This window comes from Echinops telfairi, unplaced genomic scaffold (assembly GCF_000313985.2).
Source record: "Echinops telfairi isolate 266 unplaced genomic scaffold, ASM31398v2 ScPeMD7_1713;HRSCAF=2227, whole genome shotgun sequence".
Taxonomy (NCBI): domain Eukaryota; kingdom Metazoa; phylum Chordata; class Mammalia; order Afrosoricida; family Tenrecidae; genus Echinops; species Echinops telfairi.
The window spans coordinates 8,366,617-8,375,254 of record NW_022105611.1 but is presented as its reverse complement, the minus strand read 5'-3'; the positions used below and the strand labels follow the sequence as shown (position 1 = coordinate 8,375,254).

General features: G+C 35.9%; 1 protein-coding gene across 1 annotated transcript in view; it reads right to left on the bottom strand.

The window, feature by feature from the left end:
- Positions 1-8,346, bottom strand: part of DLG2 (discs large MAGUK scaffold protein 2) — a 1,827,487-nt gene extending 1,819,141 nt beyond the window's left edge. The window contains exon 1 of the mRNA XM_045293139.1: positions 8,314-8,346. The gene's annotated coding sequence lies outside the window, so the exon portion shown is untranslated. The remainder of the gene's footprint in view (positions 1-8,313) is intronic.
- Between the last annotated feature and the right edge of the window lie 292 nt (positions 8,347-8,638).

The following is an 8,638-nucleotide window of genomic DNA, read 5'->3' as shown; positions in this document are numbered from 1 at the left end:
TCCCCCGCAGGGCCATGGGTCAGTGAGGGGCATCATGTCTCATAGTGGGGCTGGCCATGTGGTCCTCTCTGTGGACTGGCTGCTCTATTTGGGGTCATCATCCTCAAGGCCTGGTGGGCCAGGATGAGGCACCCAATTTTAATCTTTAAAATGAATCTTTGCTTTCAACACTTCAAAGATTTCTTTTGCAGCAGATTTGTCCAATGCTATACATCAATTGTTTAATTCACTGTTGATTCCCTGGAGGCTGACTGAGGATTCAAGCTCAATGAAATCCTTTACAAGCTCAGGATTTTCCTTGTTGACCCATGATGTTGCTGATCAAAGTGTAGATATACATTATAATCTGAGAAAAAGTTGGGGACAATGCGGGGTGTCTCAAAAATAAACAATTCCTTATTCTATCCAAGTATTATGAAGATGTTAGAATTTTTCAAGGCCCACAAATTATTTAGTCAAATTTCTTCACTTTAGATTAGAAAAGTAAGGCACACAAAGATTGAGTTATTTGCCCAAGTTCATCCAGATAGTAAAAGACAAATACTATGACCCAAATTTTCCAGATTCCAATTAGGTCTTACTCCTAATTCCTTCCTAGTCTGCTATGTTTCCTATTGTCATATTCCTCTCCACTAGTTATGTCTCTGTTTTTGTTCAAAAGAGACTTGGTTGTTCTATATACTGTGGTGTTTATTTAACCCCTTTATCAGCAAGTTCTAATTCATAAGATTGGCTGCAATCTGTTTCCTGTTGATGAAATCAGAGTTAGTTATAACACCAAACACCAAAAATAGAACAGTATCTGAAAAAAAGTACATATATTTTAGAATTTTTACATTTATTAAAAGTAGGCATGTATAATATAAATTTTCATCATCGATCACTCTAGAGTACATATAAAAATAAAAGTACAAGTAAACTAAATCGGTTAAAAGTCCTACAATGTATTCACCTGCAGCAGTGGTTCTCCACCTTCCTAATGCTGCTCCCCTTTAACACAGTTCCTCATGCTGTGGTGAACCCCCAAGCATAACATTATTTTCGTTGCTACTTCATCACTGTAATTTTGCTACTGTTATGAACAGGGCGATCCCTGTGAAAGGGTCATTCGACGCCAAAGGGGTGGTGACCCCCAGGTTAAGAACAGCTCATCTACAGGGTCCTGCTCTTCTAAATCACCTTTCAACTCTGAGTTTTTTATGTCCGTGCTTTTCCACATAATAATTTTCAATGAGTAAGTAAGTATGTTGATGAGGCTGCATTTTAAAAGTAATTGTCCACTACTGTCGCTAAAATTTTTTCAAGCCGCAGAAATCAATTGTATTTTTATTAGTTTGATGGGATTTTTTGTTGCCATTGCTTTCCTTCACTTATTGAAAGAATTTTAAAACGTTATTTTGTCAAACATAGTAACAGTTGAAGTAACAGTACAATAAATACCCATGTATCCTATCACCTAAATTCAACATTCACATTTACCATATTCACTATATGTGGCATTTTACAGAAATGTTTGGAAGTTGCCGATATCATGATGCTTCTAAATACTTCAATAAGGACATTCTTTAGACAAGAAAGCATTGTAAAGTCAGTTATGGCAGATGTAGTTAGGTTAAAATTTAATACTTTTATCATTTAATCTCCCTTTGGACACATTTTAAAGTTGTTTCAGGTTTTAATATTTTCTGCTTCCTTTTTGATTGAAAATTTTCTGTTTTGTCTAGCTATTGTTGTTGAGTTTGGGTTGCTTGCTTTCTGTTGTGTTTTGTGTGATGAACTCCAGGATAGGCAGAGCTATAAAAGCAGTTAGTGGACTGAGCACTGCCTGGAGACATGAGAGGGGAGGATGGGTACATGGGGAGCTAACAACATGTGTACAAGGAGACAATGCTCTGAAATGGATTGTGATGATGACTGCACAACTCTTCTTAATATGACTGAATGATTACAATGTATGATATGTGAAGTATATGCCAGTAAAACTTTTTTTTAAGTCAATGCAATGAGATAGCTGTGGGGGACCACTCTACATCTCTCTTTCTCTTTCTGAAAATCATCCTACTGGGGGCTCTTACAACTCTTATTGCAATCTGTACATCAATTGTGTCCGACATATTAATACATATATTTCATCATTCTTTTCTAAAAATTTACTTTCCATTGAGTCCTTGGGATCAGCTCCTCTTTTTTTCCATCTCTCCCCACCACCCTCGTAGCCCCTTGATAGATTGTAGATTGTTAATTATTTTTAAATCTCACACCGACAGCTGTCTCCCTCCCCCTCTGGTTTCTGTTGTTCTTTTCCCTGGATGGGGGTGTATGGTTATGTGCTATTCATTGCGATTGGTGCCTCCTTCCATCCCCATCTCAATTAAAAAAAGAAAAACTCAACTAAAGTCAGCCCAGAAATCATGCTGGACTTAGTTGATTTGGTGGAGGAAATGTGTGAGTACAATATATATATTTAGAATAATTAGGGAAATCCAAATATGGAATGAATATTAGATCATATTAGGGAATTGCTGTTAACTTTTTCTTAAAAGGGAAAATGATCATGTGATTGTCAAACAAAATATTTTAAGAGGCTTCTAGTGTTCTCAACATGTGGGACTTTCTACTTCCATGAACAGCTACAGACTTGGAAACACACAGGGGCAGTTACCCACAGGGGCAGTTCTATCCTGCCTTATTGGGTCACCATGAGTCAGCATTGACTCAATGGCAGTAAGTTTGAAGTTTTGTGGTTTTGTGTCTGTTTGTTTGTTTGTTTGTGGATGGGTTTTTGTTTTTTTTAGTGTTCTGTTCATGTCTCCAAATGTATACAATAAACAGAGTTTAGGTTGCCGTAGTTATCACTTTCTCATTTAACTATTCCAGCTGGATTGGAAAAACAGCAAGTAATATCTCCTTATATAAATAAAAGGAGAGGCCATTTCACCTGACAGAGATCACAAAACTAGTTAGTAGTAGAGCAAAGATATAAACTCTGGCTACTTTCTTTGGATCCTTTGCTTTTTCTACTCTTTAACACCACCCCACTCTTGACATCACAATTATTTCTCAGCCAATCATTTTAATTCTTCTACATTTTAGTTGTTTCACTGTTACTTCAATATTAGATTTTAATAAATGAACTTATCCTGTTAATCTACCGGTCAGCCTTACTCCCAATATCTCTACTGTTACTGTAATACCACTTAATTCTCAATCCATTAGTCACCAAGTCCTATTAATTCCTTATTCGAGAATCCTGTTTCTCTAAGAACTGATTAAAAGTCCTCACTGGTTCTCACTGGGATTCTGGAATAGTGAATCTTCCAGCTTTATCTTTTGCTTATTTTCATTGTTGTTAGGTGTCATCAAGACCCTATGTACAACAGAGCAAAATACTGCTTGCTCCTTCACCATTCTCAGAATTGGTGTTATACGTAAGTCATTGTTACAGGCACTCTGTTAACTATCTTGCCAAGGATATTCCCTTTTTTGCTTCCTTTCCACTTTACCTAGCAATATATCCTTTCCCAGTAACATGTCTCCTAATAACATGTCCAAAGTAGGTAAGAGCAGCCTCATCATCCTCGCTTTCAAGAAGCATTCTGGCTGTACTTCCAGGAGAGATTTCTTTGTTCTTCTGGCAGTCTACAGTACTTTCAATATTCTTTACCAGCACCACAATTCGAATGCATTAACTCTTCTCTCCCTTCCTCTTATTTATTGTTTATTTAAATGCATAATATACTTCTAGAGCCCCAATCACTTGAAAGTGTCTAAGTCAAATAATGAGAATGAAGTTAAAACAAAGGAACACACATCTTTAAATGTAAAATGTTTCTTTAACAATAAAGATTCAAAGTTCTCTTTGAAATCTTTAAAAATCTTTTTTTTCAAACATTAAATTTCTCACTAGATATACATAATCTAAACAATTTTAGAAACCATATCTGCAACATGTTTTTTTCATATTTTTATTACCCTTTGCAGTTTCAAGGTTTTTTTTTTCATTATATAACTAGGAGCAACACCATGGCTCCCTTAAGCCATACTAAGATGAAGTGAACTCTTCAAATGAAAACATTGCTTTGTTGGAAAAGAGATCCATTGTCTAATTCTCAATGATAGGAATAGCATCTACTGATATACTGGAATTAGACTAAACAGGCAAATAGATTAACTGGTGGACACAGATAAGGAATCCAATGAAATGTTATTTCTGATTTTGATTCCATAGCTATATACCTTTAGGTTGACACCCTCCACTCTGAAAAACAGCATCCATAAAATGGTTCTGAATGAAGCTATAGTTAGGAAATCGGCAACTGTGAAAGAGTGGAGGTAAAAGAGAATACTAACAACACGTAGTTCTGAGTGATGTTAGAAAAATCAACCCCCAGAGGCAGATCACTAATAAAGATGTGGAAAGGCAAGCAGGAAAGCTAAGGAGTACATTGGTGTAGTTCTTCTAGTTAATTGTCTTTTTAAGACGAGCATATATAACTTTATGGACCTTCCTAAGTTTGACTGTCTTAAAGTTTATGAAACTTAAGGAAACTCTGTAGAAGCATATTGCTAAGTGGTTCTCAAACATTAGCATGCAAAGTTCATTCAAACTCTAACGACTAGATTCTATTCTCAGCACTTATGATTTATTTGCATGCAGGTGGTTCCCCAAAGTTTACTTTTCTAATAAATATATTCTCCATCTGGTTAAGGGAACACACTTTGAGAACACGAGTATATGAATTGGTTGACGAAACTTTCTTAAATTAATATGATCAAATGAAATTGTTCCTTTTTATTATTTTAGATACAGATCTCTCATATATCATTAATATGTCTGGGACTCTTTACCTATTACTGTCTAAAATATATATTTTTGTTATTTGCCAGCATTAGTTTATTGTTTGGGATATATATACGAGGAGGTGCCTTCCCCAAATGGAATTTTTTTTCAAAATTATGTATTTAAATTTTTTTCCCAAAACAACCTAAGCACTCTCCATTACACTTAATACTTATGTCCAATCTGCAATTTCATTGTTAGAAATGCTTTTCAAACTCATCTGTGTGGCTGGCTGACAGCACCCTCATTTTTTTCTTCATCTCCTCTGTCGTCAAATCTCTGTCCTGGAATGTCCCTCTTCATTTGGGGAAACAAAAAGAAATTTCATGCAGCGAAGTCAGATAAGTAAAGTGCATGGGACAAGAGAAGCATGTGTTTTTTTGCTAAAAACTGGCACACTGAGAAGGCTACATGAGCAGGTTCATTGTCGTGGTGGCAAAAGCAGTCCCCTGTCTGCCACAAACCAGACCTTTGTTAGGCTGTCTTTTCAGACCTTCTAAATAGAATGCTTGATTAAGAGTCTGGCCTGGTGGAATGGACTCCAGATGCACTATGAGTTAGCATTTTTGTCCATTCGGGAAGTTGATGGACATCCAGAATGAAGTTTGTCATCAATTGACATATCTTTTTTAAAACAAGAAAACCACTCATACACTTAAATTTTTCCCATAGCTCTGTCCTTATACGCTGTGTTCAACATCACAACAGGTTCTGCGGAATTTTTCACTAGCAGGAAACAAAATTTCATAGCCACACACTGTTCTTTTAATTAGGCCAGCACAGAAAATGAGGTTCAAGTGAAACTGCCTTTACAAAAAAATTCACTGTGACCAGAGAGAACCTTCCCAGATGACGCCATTGGGTGCACTAACTCCGAGTGAGTTGCCCAATGCTCGCCTAGTGGGAAACATGCATGCTACAAAAGCTCCACCGAGCGGAGCTTTTTTCTGGTTTTGGAGGATACCCAAGAGTTGGGACTTAATACAGAGATCAGATCAGTCCATATTTCGATCGTGTCAGGTAGAATGTACAATTGCTTCCATAATCATGTCTTTGTCTGCATGTCTAACACATTTTAATTGCATTATCTTTGGGTTCTCTCTTTAGACATTGTAATTTATGTTCTCTGTTGTTTACTATTATAAAACAATTGGGTTTTAGACTTGGAAGAATACTTAGAAGTAACACGGTAATTCTAAGGATAAAAAAGTACGTATTTCAGTGTTATATTAATTTAACAATTGTGCTCTCCAACGTGTGATTTATTGTCAACAGCCTTTGAAGCATGGCTACCATGTTGCTTTGCATAAAATTAAACTTTTTCTTAGATAATTAAGAACATTCTCTCTTATGTTAATATTAATCCAATGTCACAAGTAGAAATCAGTAAGATGGGAGGGTCTTCCTTGAGAAGTTTCTGGGCAAAAAAATGCCACAATCATGAGTCTGAGGACTCCCTAGTTCTTTCTCTATTATAATAGAAAATTCATATTTCCAGGCAGTATTAAACATGTTCATATTCAGGATTTTATTTAACACTTGTAACTGCACTACAAGATGAAGAAACCAAAGATTTTTGAGCTTAAATAACATAGGTCACCAACAGGCTTTCCCATGACAAAAGGACAAGCTTCTCTAATACATTTGCCAGCATTTATTTAATTTAGCTGGCTGTTAAGTTGGCACATTTATGTCCTACTGAGACCAAATGACTTTATTTTCAGGAACCAAAAATACAAATATCCTTGTGGACAGCCAGGAAGTCTGAAGATGTGTTTTCTAAGTATTCATGAATCCTGTATGTATGCCCTTCCTCCCACTCCTCTTTTAAAGAAAAACAGGGCCATTGCCTAATTAAGTGACTTCCTTTCCTGCAAACATATTTAGCATATTAAAATAGCCTCAAATAGTTTCAATCACAGCTTCTACTGTAAGCAAAAGCATTTTCAGCATAGGAGAAAGTGGTCTTTTTTCAGATGCATTTTATAAACTGGGCATTAGTTAAATTTGGTTCTGGGTGTCATAGTTTCCTTATAAAGGGCAGGGGACATCCTTTTTAGCCTTCTTATTTTAACTGAACACTCCAAGGTCATGATCAAAAGTGATCATTGGGACTGCCTCAATCAAGACCTAGATCAATCTCAAGACCAAGCCAGTAAGAGAAGAGCAGTAGTGCTGATGAACCAGGCTTTCAAAACCTCCACCTGGTGTGGCCCTCTATTGAGAATTTACATCTCCAACCCTGATCTACTCAGTCAGAATCTACATTTTAACAATATCCCAGATGATTCTTATGTGAGCCCAGGCATACAAAAGCACCACCTGCAGATCTGCAAGATTCACTTGGGGATCTTGTTAAAATGCATATTCTGATTAGGTACCTCTAGGTCGGAAATGCAAGGTCTCAGCAGGAGGGTAACTAGGAAGGAACTAAGTCAAATAAACCAGTCCAAACTATACATTACATTTAATAACATTATTCCTTTCCTCACATTCCTCATTCATGAGTGCCAGTAGACATGTCACTTTAAAAGCAATTGAAGGCCTAGGAAGACTGTAGCTGACAGAAAAGTTAGGGAAAAGCAAAAATAATCCATCTCTAGGTAAACCATTGGTGTTGGATTTCAAGAAGCTAAAATAAAGCCATGCCTAAGAAAATATAACCTCTCCAAATTATTTTTTAAATAAATATTTATAAAATATTGGTTATTATTTGAATTGTTTTTATAATTAGGTCTGGTATCTCTGTGAATAAAGTAGAGACTGGGATCCCTATTTATATCATGAAAGCTATAGTAAATAAACCAAAATCCAAGCCAAAGTTACTGCCATCAAACTGATTAATAGCCATTGAGTAGAAACAAATTCAATCTGAAGTCACCAATTAGTAAAACTTGTACTTATAAAGGCATATATGTCCCCTGGGTTTCCTTGAATGCATCATAAAAAGTCCTGCGACCTCTTTGAACTTAAAATATGGATGAGTAATTGATTCCATATTTGTTATAAATACACAAGATGACAATCACAAAAAAAACATGACCAAAAGCAGTTTCCAGATTACTGAAGGAAGCCATTGCCCTTCTGAAGGAAGCCATTGCCCTTCCTCCTGCAATAGGAGGAAGGGAGGGGCCTGAAAAATCCAACATCACTGTCAAAGGCTAGTGCGAGGGTTTTTATAGAAGGCCTGAAACAGCCTTATTTAATATTTTAAATAGCTTTAAAATAATTGTGTATATATTAGTAATTTAATAATATACCACAAATTACAAGTCTCAAAATCCAAAGCCTCAACTCCTCAAAATAATACACATTCAGTGTCAGCCCAGAAGGTGACCAACTATTTCTGATCAAAGCCAGAAATTATATTACACATTTTCTTTTATTTAGTCACTACTAGCAGCAGCATTCTCAGAGAACAAGACATATCTTGCCCATTAAATATAGAAACAAAAATATACGGAAACACTTACATTTGTTTTTTCATCAGTTTCATTTTCAAAAGCCTGGTTTTCTTTATTTTGCTGAACAAAGGAAACATTTTCTTTTGATCCACTGCAACCTGTAAGCTAAAAAAGAAAAAAAATCAACACATTTGTTTACTTGTTTTCTGCAATGTAAATTAGTACAAATACTTTTAAAACTTTTAACATAAATTATTCAGTGAATCATTGTTACTGTTGTTAGGTACAGTCCAGCCAGTTCCAACTTAGAGCAATCCTGTGCACAACAGAATGAATTACTGGCCATCAGGCATCATCCTCACAGATGTTGTTATGATTTAACCCACGGTGCAAC